A 17,234-nucleotide genomic window follows, 5' to 3' on the forward strand; every position below is an offset into this window, starting at 1 on the left:
CATAACTAGGTAGGCTCACCTCTTTCTCATTTGTTTATTTGTTTGAGTCAGATTTTTTTTTCCAACTGTATAAAGTTAAGACAAATGTTTCTGTTGCATGCTGTATGTTGGCAATAAAAGAGAAATTCAAGTCTATTTGCTCACAGTATATTAAACTCCAGAAGCCAAACTTTTAAGGGCATCAAGTCTGCATCTGACATTTTAATAGCTGCTGTTTGGTTTCTATCAATCACGTCATTGCACATTAAAATGCACCGACAAAATAAGAGATCTGTCATTCCTTCGTTAAGAAACAGTAATCCAGTACAAGATTTATAGGCTTAAGTCTCAACCGTGTGTTCACAATAAATCCCCATTCAGTGCTCAAACCAGAGCAAGCCTCCCTGTCGTTCAGTGTTTTCTAGTCAAAATGTCCCCAATATAAGATTATCAAAGGTTTTCTTACAGAACTACATATAAAATCCTTTTGCCAGCAAAAGCTTAATTTGGGTTGGCGGTTTCCCTTTTTGAGTACTCTCAGACAAGATCTTGGTTATATCAGAAACACATAGGTACTGATGTATTATTAGCAGGCCTGGTGTTAATTAGGGAGAATTACCAGAAATAGTTTGCTTCGTGGAAATTTATTACAGAATCACACTTGACTGATGGCAGAATAGGAGTTGCTGAGAGAGAGCAGCTCCCACTCATAACCACTAATTAATAGGGTGCCAAAATTCCGAAGAGAAAGCTTCATCCCAAGTGTGGGAGCCTCCCAGGGAAAATGGTTCCTTTGCAGTATTTAAAATTTAACAGAGGAAAGGGGCTAGGACACATGTCTACCTAACAGAAATCTCAGACTGATATGGTTTTGTATTGTACATATGAATGAGAGGATTTAACTCAGTAAGTATGGAGCCCAAATGTTGCCTGTATATTTTTCATACTAACGAGATATGCATATTATTTTTAATGTAGCAAGTGTCTGATTTGCCAAACTGTTCATTTTCTGAGGAGAATTTACAGCACTGTATACCATTTGTCTATAGTATTATATTATGGAACTTTTACTCTTGATTCTCTGATTTAGAAATTGCCTGGGTAGGTGGCAAGATTGCATCAATGATTAATAAGAAAGGTGCAGTGGCTGGGGGTGGTGGCTCAAGTCTGCAATCCCAGCACTTTGGGAGGCCAAGGCGGTTGGATCACCTGAGGTCAGGAGTTCGATACCAGCCTGACCAACATGGAGAAATCTCATCTCTACTAAAAATACAAAAATTAGCTGGGTGTGGTGGCACATGTCTGTAATCTCAGCTACACGGGAGGCTGAGGCAGGAGAATCACTTGAACCCGGGAGGTGGAGCTTGAAGTGAGGCGAGAGCATGCCATTGCACTCCAGTCTGGGAAACGAGCAAAATTCCATCTCAAAAAAAGAAAAAAAGAAAGGTGCAGCCTTCATACCTTGAGCATGAGGTTAGAGAAAAGTGAGATGCATTTTGTGATTTGCATTAAAGGCAGAGTACTAGGGGAGCCCTATTAAATAGAAGTTTGCCAAGAAAACAGTTTTTATTTTGTTCTGTCTGTGACTGCATGTAATAACACACAAAAAAGCTTGGAGCTCTTGGTTAGTGTAGAATGGGATATTTCCATGTCAGAAAACCACTGATCTGGCCTTGGAGAGATAAATAAAGCAATTTAGAATTCTCAAGGAGTATAATTTTTCAGTTTCTCAAATATGGTAAATATAGTTCCCAAGGAAAACGACTTCTATGCCAAGTCCATGAATTGATTGACACGGTCTCTTATGCATCCGTGTTTCAAAGGACAAAGTTTCTGTCCTTTCTGAAGTTTCCTAATTGGGTTCCATATTATTTTTCATCTTCATATTCCAAACTCATGTTTGCTCTCTAGTTCAAATATAATGAGGTCTGTTTTTTTCTTTTTTCCTCTTTCTTGTTTCTTTTGTTTGTAAAGCACACACAACTGGTGCTATTCTAACTTACCACTGTTTCTTTGTTTAAAGAATTGGAGTAGACTATAATACCTTCAGGTGTGTCTTGAATTTTCTATCCTAGTTTATTACTAATATGCCCAGTTGTTCCCTTGGTAAATGAGAAAGTAAATGGAACTCCAGTTACATTATAGCAATATTAGTTTTGGCATAAATAAAACTGCTTACTTAACCTATATTGATGTCATCTAACCCCGGAAGCTTTCTCTATCCCTGTTTCCTTTAGAATCCTGACAATTTCAGCCTCCTTAATTGAATGAAATGGAGAACAGAGGAATCCGTGGAGCTTTTCAACTATGAACTTTGAAATACAAGTTAAATTAATTCCAGCTTAATTAACTGGAACTTACAATTCATTCTGCTTTGCTAAATTATAGTGCTACTGCTTAGTGATTTTTCTAGTACATATAAATGCTTTGAATTCTTCTGCCCCTAGAAAAGGTAAATTGATCTGAATCCCTTACAGTTTGTTTGTGCCTATATCAGGGAAGTTCTGGATGACCTTAGACAGTATCAACATAGATTATAATCAAGAATATTAATTACAGCTGAGGGGGGAAAGTGGTTACTCCTGGTAGATAAATCTGGATACAGTCAGGAGGACAAAATTACAAAATAAGTTAGAGTTATTATGGAATATAAGGAATTATTAAGCTGTGCTAGAAGAGTGAAAATATAAAGTGACCTCAGCCCAGGCGTGGTGGCTCACGTCTGTAATCCCAGCACTTTGGGAGGCTGAGGCAGGTCAAGACCAGCCTGGCTACCATGATGATACCCCGTCTCTACTAAAAAAATACGAAAATGAGCCGGTTGTGGTGGCGCCTGTAATCCCAGCTACTCGGAAGCCTGAAGCAAGAGAATCTCTTGAACCTGGGAGGCGGAGGTTCCAGTGAGCCGAGATCATGCCACTGCACTCCAGCCTGCAGCCTGGGCGACAAGAGTGAGACGCCATCTCAAAAAATGTATGTATAAATAAAACTCCATCTCAAAAAACATGTGTGTGTGTATATATATATATCCTCTAAAGGATAGCCTGGGCTGAGAGAGGACCCAAAGAAGACAAGCTTCGAAGGAGATCCCCTCCACACGGCTAGGCGTAGGACCTTGTTGGAGAAAGTGGTTTCAGACCACTACATAACAGTTCTCTAGGTTGCTGAGGTTCCGAGGACAAGGAAACAATCTTCTGGAATGCAGACAAGATTGACGGGTGGGCGCACAGAGTTGGGTGCTGCTGTGGGCACAGTCCCAGAATACATAGTACCCATGTCACGAAGCAAGGTGATCATGAGGCCCCAGCCGGGGATGTGAAGTTCCTGAGGGACTGTGCGCGCAGGAAGCACAGCTGGGGCAGAGCACCAGTTGTCTCTGCACACGTGCTCTGATGGACCACACAGAAAAAAACAAATGTAACACCCAGAACCAGAAGAGAGGCCCCTTGCTTCTGCAGGATTCCTTCTGCTCCCTTCTGGACAAAGCATCTTGATCACTGTAAAGGAAAAATGATTACTACCACAAAGTTGGTACTGAAGAGTAAAGGGTGAAATTTGGACCTGCAAGTCAATACACTGGTAATTGGCACTCTTAATGCAAACTAGAAACTAGATTCTCAACTAAACTGAAGCTTCCATCATCTAGAATGTCACTGTATATTATTGGTGAATTATAAAGTCAAATAAGAAATTCTTCCGACTTTGTTCTTTCTTGTAAAAAAATCCTCTTATGAATATGCTTTCAATGTGCAAAGTAAACAATGTTGCATTGATTGTGTTTTTCAAGGTCTGTCCTCTAAATGTTCAGTATAACTAAGTAGTTCTGAATATTTCAGAGATTTAGTTGGATATATACTCAGATATAACCAAAGGGTTTTTTTTTTTTTTTAGTTCCTTTTCTTCTACTGTAATGCTTTTCCTAAAGTTAAAATGAATAAAATATTCTGAATTGAAAGCTTATGTTAGTTAACTGGGATTTCAGCTTATAGAAACTTCTGTATAAACTCCAATCCTTGTCATGTAAAAAAATGAATGATTTTCATATTTAGAAATAGAAAGCAGGCCGGGCGCGGTGGCTCAAGCCTGTAATCCCAGCACTTTGGGAGGCCGAGGCGGGTGGATCAGGAGGTCAAGAGAACGAGACCATCCTGGTCAACATGGTGAAACCCCGTCTCTACTAAAAATACAAAAAATTAGCTGGGCATGGTGGCGCATGCCTGTAATCCCAGCTACTCAGGAGGCTGAGGCAGGAGAATTGCCTGAACCCAGGAGGTGGAGGTTGCGGTGAGCCAAGATCGCGCCATTGCACTCCAGCCTGGGTAACAAGAGCGAAACTCCGTCTCAAAAAAAAAAGAAAAAAGAAAAAAGAAATAGAAAGCAAAGAGATTAACAAGTTCCCCTTCTCAATAAACTAAACCATCAAGGGCTCAGGCCCAGCAGATCTGCAACAGCTTACATGTGTTGTGTCGTCTTTGTAATTTGTGTGCTATATTACTTGATGTACTAGTATACTGTAAAGTTCTAATAATTGGAGAAACTCTGAGAGTCAAGTATTTTTAAATCTACATTTTACACATGAGAAAATGAAAACTCAGAGAAATGAGTCTCTAAATACACAGTTATTAAAGCAAATCTGAGACTTAGACTTTCTAATAGCCTAGGGAGGAAATTTATTATTTAAACACATTTCTTTAAGGTCCTTCTTATTATTAAGGGACAATTCCCATATATTAAGTTGGTAAAGGATATTGTTAGAAAGTATTTAGTTTTGCTGTAGTATGTAAAACTTAAAGACTATCTCTGACTTACGCAGTTGCCTGCTACACAGATGTCAATATTTGTGAGGTTTGCAATTGGACCATCTGTTCTTCAAGGGTATTTGTGAGTTGATAGTCCTCTCTGCAATGCACCATTTGCTGTTCTTTGTGTTTTCAGTACATTTCACAGTCTATACACTGTGGATATAAAACAACCACAGAAATAAGGAGAGAAAAAAGTTGATTTGAAGTGTAGATAAACCAAATGTGGTATCAAACAGATTAGAAGACTGTAGGAAATGCAATTAAAATTACGTTCACACAGCAAGGTCAATAATACCTATTGATAAGATGATAAAAAAAAAAAAAAAAAAAAAAACAGGTCAGAATGGTTGACACCCAGTTGTTACCTTTTCTGTTTGATGGATTTAGTTCCAGACTGTGAGTCTGAAAAACGAAGGATGGAAAAGGTGAGACCTCCACGAGAGGGAAAAGAAATTGCATATCTGTTCAATTAGGCTGACAAGGTTGCATGATATTCTTGGTTTTATTCAATTGAAATAAAATCTCTCTACTATTTGGTAATGACAGGCACCACTGCTAAGTCCACTGAAGCATAGCTGGAAAATCCAGCTGCCCTCACATCTGTTTTGCATGACCTTTTAATCAAGAGCAAATACTTCTGCCACTAGGAATAGAAGTCTGGGTAGGATATGGCTATGTGACTTTCTAAGCTATAGCTATGGAAAACATATTGAAACAAAATTCACGCATGCCATGTACTGTGCCCAGAAATTGTCGACTTGTCTGGGTGGGGAGAAGGATTTGACCTATTGAGAGTGCTCACACCTGCTTCTTACATTCAAGCTGTTAATCCTTTGTTCAGAAAATGAGACATATCATGAAATATGTGATTGGACTGCTGTGACTGAAATCTTAAGTGTTTAGGCTCTTAAACTGGTTCAAACTAAAATAACATGGATGAAATAGTGTTTTCAACTTCTATTACATTTATTACATTTCAGAAATCTGTGTAGCTTGACTTTACTCTCACTTAAGATCTAGGACTTTGTTGGAAGGCTTGCCTGAGTTCCAAGTTGTAACAAAGGGTCCTGAAAATATTTAGTTACCCAAAATTTTAAAACCAAAAAAATCACTAAAGAATATCTCCTGAAAGGACTGTAATAAAGTTTAATTTCCTACTAATAAATTTCATTCTTACACCAATATGATGGGTAGCCAATGGAATAGGTTCAGGGGTTATGGTTTATCTTAAGACCAACTTAAGCAGCTGTTAAAGTAGAAGCATTAACTAGTAGTAATTGAATATAGCAATTATATGTTAATATAACAGTCAAATTCTTAAAGGAAAAGATCTTGTCTATGAGGAACACAGGTACTGGCATTTAAAAGACCCACCTGAGCATAAATCTTGATGCTACTCAGCTTGAATTGATATGTAGGAGTGCCACAGACTGGCTAATAATTCGGATCCCTTTCAAGTCAACTATGTTGCTTTGTTAAATTAGTATTAAACATTTATTTAGAGGGAAGCCTGAGCACTTCATCATGAGGAGGGAGAAAATGGAGAATAACTGGGAACAAAGACCAGACTGTTAAATACTCTGATCACCTAGCTCTGCCCCGTATTCCCACACACACACTCAGAAAAGTGGCCTTTGGCCAGGAGTTACCTGGTGTTGCTCCGGAATCTTAAGAGTTTCAGTCCCTGACTCTAAGCTGCTTATCAGAATAGCACGTCCAGCCCCACAAAGTTCTCTCACCAAGAACCACACTGGTCTCCATCTTGTAATGTTTTCAGCAAGGTCTTAGAGCTCTTCATGGACTGGCACCCTTGGCAACTGCCCAGGAGATCAACTCTAGCCAATATTCCCTCACTTAGTAATCTTCTGGCCTTGGAAAAACTACATCACTTGGTTGAACCTGCATTTCTTGATGAGTGTGTTCTCTCATCTTCTTAGAGGATAATTCTCAGTTTTTGAGAACTGCAGTGACACACATGAGATAATGTGCATCAGACAACATATTCAGCCCTTTTTTCCAGGCTAGAGAAGAGGTATTACTCAAAAAACAAATTCAAATTTTTAATCCTTTGTTCAGAAAATGAGACACACTAGGAAATACATGGATTGCTATTGCTTAAATCTTAAGTGATCCCAAGTAAACTGGGGATTACCATCAACTGTCTTATCTCAGAGCTTCATAATACAACTTTAAGCTGAGTAGTCTTGCACAGTTTTAACTACATATTTGAAAAATATATTTGACCATGAACCCTTTACATAACACCTATTCTACATCGTACAAGTTGGGAAACACTGGTTTATCCCTTCTGTTTGTTTAGGGTGAATACCCCGAGTTGTAACTCTCTTCACATTTTGGACCAGTGCTTCTCAAACTTTGGTGTACATCAGAATCCTCTGGGGGGCTTTTTAAAATCACATTGCTGGGCCAACCCCCAGAGTTTCTGATTTAGAAGGTCTGGAGCAAGACGAAACTCTGCTACTCCAACGAGTTCCCAGGTGAAGCTGATCTCGCTGGTCCGGGAGCACGCTTCGGGAAACACCTGTTCTAGATCTAGCCCAACACTTCTTACCTTAGTGTGCGAGCAAAGGACCCAGGGAGTGTGTTCGGTGCCTCGCCTGGGGCCCACCTCCAGCGATTCTCACTCCGTGGGAGTGGAGTGGGGCCGGTACCCATGCATTTCAGATAAGCTCCCAGATGCTGCTGGTGCTTTTGGTCCACAGACCACACTTGAGGGTCTGGCTTAGAGGTCACAAAACAGAATGCTGAGGAACCTTGTGAGCCTGAAGGTAAAGCCCAGTGTTTTCTCCTCTGGTGTCTAAAATCACAGAATCATGCTTTGATTTCTGAAAATTAGATACATTGAAAAATATGATCTGCTCTGAGAACTTGGCAGGGTTTTTTCCTCATGTTTTGTTCTTTTAGAATTTCCGACGCTGGTGAAAAGCAGCACTGGAACAATAGATCCTGCACGAGCTGCTGCCGGAGCCAGGACACTAAACGCCGGCAATGGATGTGAGCCCTGCAAGGGAATTTGGAACTCAGCTAAATCTTAACGGTAGATTTTTTTCATCATTCCAGATTAAGAGTGTTAATTTCTCTACTATTTAACAATAAACCTCACGGGAGTGTGGCAGGAGTCAGTTATAGCAGAGCATGCATGGAGCCAGAGGGAACGGATTTGTGTCTTTGGCTGGCTGGTCGTTTATTATTTCTTCCATACTGCAAAAGTCACTTGACCAGGTTTGAACAGGGCTTTCTGCTCTGTAGAAATTGACCAGATTGGTGTCTTCTATACTTTCCTTTGGTAACTCTTTTTTTTCTTTCTGTCTGTCTGTATTTATTTATTTTGAGACGGAGTCTTGCAGCGTCGCCCAGGCTGGTCTGCAGTGGCACGATTTTGGCTCCCTGCAACCTCCACCTCCCGGGTTGCAATTCTCCTGCCTCAGCCAGCTGAGTAGCTGGGATTACAAGCGTGCACCACCACACCCATCTAATTTTTTTGTGTTTTTAGTAAAGACGGGGTTTCACCATGTTGGGCCAGGCTGGTCTCAAACGTCTGACCTCAAGTGATCCACCTGCCTCAGTCTCCCTAAGGTTATAGGTGTGAGCCACCTCACTTGGCCTCCTTTTTATTTGTACAAATTTATGGGGGCCATGTGCAATTTCATTACATGCATAGTGGTCGAGTTAGAACTTTTTGGGTATGTATCAACTGACTAGCATTGCCCCTGTAAACAATTCCACATCATGATTTTCGCCACTCCCACCCCCACCCTTATCCCATCACCCTTTAGAGTCTCCATTAGCTAACATTCTACTCTCTATGTCACTGTGAACACTTTGTTTTTATTTGTTTGTTTATTTATTTATTTATCATGGAATGGCTATTATTAAAAAGGCAGGCCAGACATGGTGGCTCACAACTGTAATCCCAGCACCTTAGGAGGCCAAGCCAGGTGGATTACCTGAAGTCAGGAGTTTGAGACCAGCCTGGCCAACATGGTGAAATGCCATCTCTACTAAAAATACAAAAATTCACTGAATATGGTGGCACGCTACTCGGGAGGCTGAAACAGGAGAGTCGCTTGAATCCCGGAGGTGGAGGTTGCAGTGAGGTGAGATCACACCATTGCACTTCAGCCTGGGCAACAAGAGAGAAACTCCATTTCAAAAAAAAAAAAAAGGCAAAAGTGACTCTTTTAAAAACACCTTGAGAACTTAATACATGAAACAAGCAGGAAGTAAGCATCGGGCACTTTAATTGCTTAATTGTTTTCTTAGCAGAAGATACTTCTAACTTTCAGAACCAGCAAAAGGCCTCTGGATTCCTCAAGTTCTCAGAAACAAGATTTGTAGCTGACTTAGCTGGAAGCTTCCCCCAGTTCTAATCGCACAGCTGTGGGAGATTGCGGGTCTGTGCTATTTGATGCACATCCAATCAAACTCCCCACAATGACTTGGGCTTCTCCTTCAGAATAGTCTTGTTTTTGTTTTAAATCATAGTCCATTTCTTTAGTGCTTTCTGCCTTAAAACTAATAGGCAGATTTTTTTTTTTTTTTTTTTTCTTTTCAAGCTATTGAAAATGGCTTCACTCTGGGAGAGGAGGTAAGAGGAAAGGTTGTCTTACAGCCACACGGGGAGGTCTGGGGGTTGCTTTGTTTTCTTAGCTGTGCTGTGCAAATGAACTGAAGGTTTAACACTTAGGTGCTGTTTGAAGATATAATACAACAGAGCCCAGAGTAGGGAGTCCAGGAACGCCATAGCTGGCCTTGCCCAAGGCCCCTGCTGTACAGCTGCTCTGAGCTGCAAGGCTAAAATTTGTTGCCATGGCTTATACCTAAACAAACCCGTGCCTGTTCTGGTATGTAGATCATGTTCTCCAAGGGCAGGCCTGCTCACTCATTCCATGTCCATCTGTGGGACACATGGGTTTCAATCATTCCTCCAGCATCTCCCATTCTGAAGCTGCAATTTGTTACATGATATAGTGCCTTGTCACTTAGCAGCAGACCCTGCGGTATTGGGATCAGCCTGTTCCTCCTGCCTTCCCCAGCTATACTGGAACCTCTGTCCTCAGGGACCCTGCTGTGGGACCACCTTGCAGGTGTTAATACTTTTCCCACTAAACCTGCTTGGACAGAGGCCAACGTGAATGCTGCACTCCACTGAGTAATGGATATTCCAGAATCCCGTTGGGTTAGTTTGGAGGCCATAGCGTGCAGTGCTCCCCTGGTTCCATCGGTAGTGGGCCTTCTCTTTTAATTCCCCATTTCTCCCTCTCTCTCTCTCTCTCTCTCTCTCTCATCTGTCCATGGTCTGGCCGATGGCTCTCCTTTTGGGTTATTCTACTACAATGGTATTTGGTCATAGTTTTTTTCGTTTCTTCCATCTCAGGGGACTCAGAAGTGATTTTAAGGACCAAGAGGTCTCCTAGGAAACAGCAAAATTACTTCTAATTCTGTGTAGCATCTTAGAGAGGTAACAAATGTGTATACATTCCTGTGTCAGTGTGAAGTCTAACCAGCAAGTGCAAAAGCACAGGTCACTGTAATTAGGACAGCCTCCTGCGCAGGCTCATGCGCACACACGCTTTCCGTGACTTAGTAGCAACAGTGGTATTAAGTTATTTTCCTGGCAGCTAAGCTAAGAGACAAGCGCTATGTGGTCTGCACAGTCAGTTTCAAAAGATGCAAATAAGTGTTACTCTGGAGGAATCGCCAAGCCCTGGATTCTTGAAGGAATTTATTGTGTTGATCCTTCTGTGAGAGACACTGGGCAACAAAATGGCCCATGTTTTCAAACTCTGAATGGGTGGCAAAGAGCATCATTTACATAAAGTTATGTTTTTTAAATCAACTCTTTCTAAGAGCAGAATACTGTCATCCCAGAACACATTTCTTCAAGGGAGTTGAAAGAATATGAGCCACATATGTTGGTGCCTCATTCACCCTTTCAGACATTCATTTATTGAACTAAGGTATGTGGAGCACCTAGAATCTACCATGTACCACATCTACCACTGGGAATCTAGCGGTAAACAAAGCATAAGCCTCCACCCTCTTAAAGCAGACACGCTAGTCAGGAGAGACACATTCTGCTGCAGTGACATTCAGTCTTATTTTTTAAGTTTTTTCCATCTCAGAGGACTCAGAAGTAATTTTAAGGGACCAAAAGATCTCCTAAAAAAAAAAAACAGCAAAATGGCATTACTTCTAATTCGATGGAACATATTAGAGATATAGCAAATGCATATACATTCCTGTATCAAGATAAAGTCCAACCAGCAACTGTAAAAACACAGGCCATTTTAATCAGAACAGCATAAACCAACTAGAATAAACCAACTAACAACCGAATCTACAGAATATCATCAGATGGTAAATGCAGTGTGATGAAGAAGAGTGAGGGACAGAGTATAGGAGCGAGTGAACCAAAGTGGGGGGTGGGGAGTCACGTGGATATTCGGGAGAAGGTTGTTCCAGGCAAAGGAGAAAGCCTGGCATGTTCAAAGAACCCCAAAGAGCCAAGGTGGCCGGAGGAAGCAAGAAAACAGGAGGCAGGGGAGGAGAGGGGCTTGAGGAGGCCAGACAGGGCTTGCCAGGACATTTTAATGGCTTTCACTGCACTCTAATGATAAATAGTTTAACAAGTTTTTTAGGTTGGTGCATGTTATTCATTCTCTGTCTGTCTCTCTCCACTTTTGAGGCAGGTCTTTGGCAACGGGCAGACCACATTCCAATGTCTGAATGAATGAAGGCCCAAGTGTCTGTAACATTACTAACCACCTTTGACTTTTACTGTGACTTGCTCACAGGGCAGGGCTTCCGGAACACTCTATTTCTGGCTTGTAAGAGAAATTATGTAGTTCTCATCTTGATGAAATTTCACAAGTCTGGACTCCCTATAATTTCCGTAATACAAAATTTAGTAGTCTTCAATTTTCCTTTTCTTGTTTTTTGTTATTTCTGTGCCCAAAGGGAGCTCATTTTCACAGGGTGAGCCGCACACCAAGATGAGCCTTTGACGTGCCTTTGCTGAAGTCTGCTCCTCGGCCCTGGAAAGGGGCTTTGCAGGGAAGAATTCTTAAGGGTTGGGATGAGCATGGAAATGGCAAACGTGCTGCAGATGGGCACAGGACATTGGACCTGCGTCCTGAGATGAAGGGAATCACTGCCTTTTCCCACACGATGCTCCCACAAAGGCTGTTGTAGAACTTGAGTAAGTTAAAAATAGAAAACTCTTAGATTTTATCTGTTTGTTCGGTTGATTGATGGTCTTAAAGTGATTTTCACCCATTCTAGAACTATGTAGAGCTTTTTGGAAATCACATGGTAATGCTCACCTCACACATTTTTGCCCAGAAAAAGTAACTCTCAAGAGCAATTTGAAGGCAAAAGAGAGTCCTCAAAACAGATCATGAATGCACTCAAGTTAAGGGAGTGTGGAGGCCATGGAGACCGCCGTGGTGTGCTGGACTTGATGGAGATGGAGGAAAAATAACGAGGGTGTGTGGTGCCCTCGGGCTTTGGGGGCCTCCGCTGATGAGGGGCCTCCTTGGCTGCCTGCCTCCATCCTGCCGTGTGCTTGTCTTGAGTTACTGTCCAGCCAGACAACACGCCCTTTGTTCTTCCAATGACTTTCTGGCCACATAGCAAAACTTTCAAAGCTTTACAGACAGTTCCCGCTAAGCACACATAAGGATGCTTTATGCACAGGGCAGTGTTTGTTCCTTTTGGACTCCAGGTACATCATGTGCACTTGCCAATTTGTTCGGCTAGATTTTATGAGCTTTGAAAGATTACGGGCGGTTGGCAGTCAGTCGATCATTTATCTCCGGTAAGAAAGGCCCATTAGGGTTGTGTTCCCCCTTCACCATCCTCCTGGACCAATCATTTATTAGAATAATGCCCCCAAACACCTCTTCCAGATCGCCACCTCTATGTGACATCATGGGAACTTAGTGCAAATAAATCTCCAGAGAAACCTCTGGTGGACAGATATTGAAATGGATTGCCGCAGGAGGGCATTACTTATCTCCTCCCAGAGCAGGGTTTATCACTAAAGCAAGGCTTTGACGAAAAACACTCCTGAGGCTTCTGTGTATCTCAGTGTATCCAAAGCGTTTCACCAGCAACTCTGAACATAGCCCAGAGCAAAATTAGCACAGGATCTTTTAGCAGCTTAGAACTGAGGCCACAAATTGGGGGACAAGAGGGAGCAGCCACGGTGGCACGTGCTAGTTACGGTAAGTGATACTGGTGGTGTTCAGCAGGATAGAAAAAACTGCCTGAAATCGGTCTTCGCTGGTTTTGAAAAAGAAACCATCCAAAAGATAACTTTTCCAAGTCTCTGAATTATCCTATGTAGAAGCGTCGTATCACTGAGTTGATGTAAGGGATGGTGCTTAGGACTAATCAAAATTTGGGACTTAGACAATATCTAAGAGTGTGTGTTCTCTTGTCAAATCACTTTGCTCTTCCTGACTCAGGATAGACTTTGACCGTGGGAGTCGATCATTTTCAGTTGGTTCCTTGTAATCTTGAATGAGATAAAGGATCACAGAAAGACTTTGGGTGATGGCAACACAAATGCTTATGAGAGGATAAGGCAGAGAAGTTGCTTCAGACTGAGTTGGTCTAAGAAGGCCACATATGGGACTGGGATACAAGTCAGGCCTTGAAGTTTGTGTAGAAACAAAATAAGTGATAGGCAAAGAACAGTCCAGGTGCAAGACTAAAGATGTATCCAAAGACACTTCCAGCTCGGCGAGAGGAGGGGAAAAGAGAGTGAAACCATTTCACAACACAGTGCTGGGGAATTGTGAAGCTTATTTCTTTAGAGACAGGGTCTGGCTCTGTCAGCCAGAGTTAGTGCAGTGGTGCGACCATGGCTCGCTGTAGCCTTGACTTCCCAGGTTCAAGGGACCCTCCCACCTCACCCCCCTGCCACCACACACAGCTAATTTTTAATTTTTTTTGTAGAGACAGGGTCTTCCTGTATTGCCCAAGCTGGTCTTAAACTCCTGGGCTCAACCAATCCTCCTGCCTTAGCCTCTCAAAGTGCTGGGGTTATAGGCACCCAGCCCTGAACTTTATTTTAAAGCTAGGGAGATGGGTTCAAAATAGTTAAGTGTATTTCACCAAGTAGCAAATGGCAAAACTGGAATTTGTATCAAGAGCTGTCTGTTTTCAAAGCCCATGTTTTTGTTCTCATTTATAAGTGGGAGCCAAGGCGGGGTGCGGTCGCTCACGCCTGTAATCCCAACACTTTGGGAGGCAGAGGCAGGTGGATCACTTGAGGTCAGGAGTTCAAGACCAGCCTGGCCAACATGGTGAAACTCCATCTCTATTTAAAATATAAACAGCCAGGGATGGTGGAGGGCGCCTGTAATCCCAGATACTCGGGAGGCTGAGGCAGGAGAATGGCTTGACCGTGGGAGGTGGAGGCTGCGGTGAGCCAAGCGCATCACTGCACTCTAGCCTGGGTGACAGAGCAAGACTATCTCAAAAATAAAAAAGGTAATAATAAGTGGGAGCTAAACGTGGGTACACACAGACACAAAGATGGGAACAATAAACACTAGAAACTCCAAAATGGGAGAGAGGGGAGAGACAATGGCTGAAAACCTCCCTATCCGGTACTACATTCAGTAGGACTTGGGTGTCAGGGTTGGTAGAAGCCTAAACCTCAATACCACACAATATGCTCATGGAAAAAACTGTACATGTGTCCACTGAATCAAAAAATCAAAAACAAAAAGCCCATGATCTGTGCCCTCATCTGTATATCAGGAGTGTTGGGCTCAGTGGCTGATTCTAAGAACAAAATGAAAAGAAAAGGTGTATATTTGAGGCCCCAAACAAATCAGGACTATGTGAAAGAGGGTTGGTTCTCAGAATCTCAGAACAGTAATCCTTTAATCTCAGAAACTGTAAACAAGCAAACTGTCCACCTGTCACTTGTGGTTTTTTCTTCTTTTTTTGAGACAGAGTCTTGCCCTATTTATTGCCCAGGCTGAAGTGCAGTGGCATGATCTCAGTTCACTGCAACCTCCACGTCCCGGGTTCAAGCAATTCTGTCTACCTCAGCCTCCTGAGTAGCTGGGATTACAGGTACTTGCCACAATGCCCGGCTAATTTTTGTATTTTTAATAGAGACGGGGGTTTTGCCATGTTGGCCAGGCTGGTCTTTAACTCCTGACCTCAGGTGATCCACCTGTGTCGGCCTCCCAAAGTGCTGGGACAGTTGTGACTTTTATGCAGCCATCAGGTTTAGGAAATTTTAAACATAATTTGTTATGTCGATACTAAAATTCTGAAGATAATAAGATACCCAAAGGATCAGATTTCTACCTTGTTTCACGGAAGAGAAAGATTTGGCAACTTTAACTTCCTTTAAGGTTTGGCCACCCGAGGCTGGAGTTGAGTGGCCACAGTCCCTTTTCATGGGCAGGAACAGGCTCATTTGCCCTGTGCTCCTAGAATCGCTTCACTAATTTTTTTCTTTTCTTTTCTTTTTTTGAAATGGAGTCTCACTCTGTGCCCCAGGCTGGAGTGCAGTGGACACATGTTTGCTCCCTGCAAGTCCCGCTTTTCGGGTTCCAGTGATTCTCCTGCCTCAGCCTCTCAAGTAGCTGGGTTCATAGGTGCACGCCACCACACCCAGCTTATTATTTCTCCTCCTCCCCTTCCTCCTCCCCCTCCTCCCCCCCTCCTCCTTCTCCTTCTCCTTAATCTCCTCTCTCTCTCTCTCTCTCTCTTTTTTTTGAGACGGAGTTTCGCTCTTGTTACCCAGGCTGGAGTGCAATGGCGCGATCTGGGCTCACCACAACCTCCGCCTCCTGGGTTCAGGCAATTCTCCTGCCTCAGCCTCCTGAGTAGCTGGGATTACAGGCACGCACCACCATGCCCAGCTAATTTTTTTGTATTTTTTTAGTAGAGACGGGGTTTCACCATGTTGACAAGGATGGTCTCGATCTCTTGACCTCGTGATCCACCCGCCTCGGCCTCCCAAAGTGCTGGGATTACAGGCTTGAGCCACCGCGCCCGGCCTTTTTTTGTATTTTTAATGGAGATAGAGTTTCACCACATTGACCAGGCTGTCTCAAACTCCTGAACTCAGGTGATCCGCCCATCTCGACCTCCCAGAATCCTGGGATTACAGGTGTGAGCCACTGTGCTCAGCCCGCTTCACTAGTTTTTATTAACCTGCAAAGCCTGGCACTTGAGTGAGAGACCTCATTATTTCATTTAATAATGAAAAGCTACAGAGCTTTCAGTCAGAAAGAAACATGATGAAAGAAGAATTTCAAGAAGCAAAAAAAAAAGTACATCATGATACATGAAAATAGATCTTTAAATGTGGTGCATATAGCAATTTATGCAATTGCTGGTAATCCTTAATATTCACTAATTTCCATTCAAATCTTCCCACTCAGCAAGCTATTCTGAGGCTCAAAGTATTTGTTGGCTAAAGAAGTCAATAAGCGTGCCATGATAGTGTTAGGAGACACTTTAGCAACTGAGTCCAATCCTTTTTTCTTTTTATAGTTGAAGATAGAAAGGCCGATCTAGGAAAAGCGATTTTACCCAAGGTAGCATGCCCTGAGCTATTTTCTTTTGAGTATGTGCTAGAAAGTTCATTCATTCGCAATGGTATGGAATAATGCAAAGTATCAAGAAGATTTTGAAGAAAGGTCCTAACGGAACTATGCATTGCATAATGAACTTCATTTTTTTTTTTTTTTTTTTTTTCCCCTGAGACGAAGTCTCACTCTCTTACCAGTCTGGAGCGCAGTGCGTGATCTAGGCTCACTACAACCTTCGCCTCCTGGGGTCAGGCAATTCTCCTGCCTTAGCCTCCTGAGTAGCTGGGACTACAGGCACACACCACCACGCCCAGCTAATTTTTGTATTTTTAGTAGAAATGGGGTTTCACCACGTTGGCCAGGATGGTCTCCATCTCCTGACCTCATGATCCACCCACCTCAGCCTCCCAAAGTGCTGGGATTACAGGGTGAGCTGCCACATCCAGCCCGAACTTCATTTTTCTTCTTTTTTCTCTCCAATTTTTTTCTTCTTTTTTGTTTCTTGAACAGAAAATAATTGTAAACTCCCTCTCAGTGGGTTTCTGTGGGGGTGGTGGGTGGGGCTGCAGCTCTCTGTGCAAACCTGTGAGTTTGACTGAGATTGTGCCTGAGAACTAGCCTCAGGTCTTGCGACATCACCCCACATGACTTCCTGCCCTGTCCTTTGTTAGGATAATTGATATGAGAGCAAACCAGTGGCCTGGAAAATAGAAAATGCAGTCCATTTCGGGTTTTGAGGCTTTTTGATTTCTTGTAGCATTAACATTTCCAAAAAACTAAATTCAGAGGTTGACAATTTAAAAACTTTCCACAGATTGACAATTATCTTCTGTGGAAAGTATTAATTACATAAAGAAAGAAC

The sequence above is a fragment of the Saimiri boliviensis genome, chromosome 3 (genome assembly GCF_048565385.1).
Source record: "Saimiri boliviensis isolate mSaiBol1 chromosome 3, mSaiBol1.pri, whole genome shotgun sequence".
Classification (NCBI taxonomy): Eukaryota; Metazoa; Chordata; class Mammalia; order Primates; family Cebidae; genus Saimiri; species Saimiri boliviensis.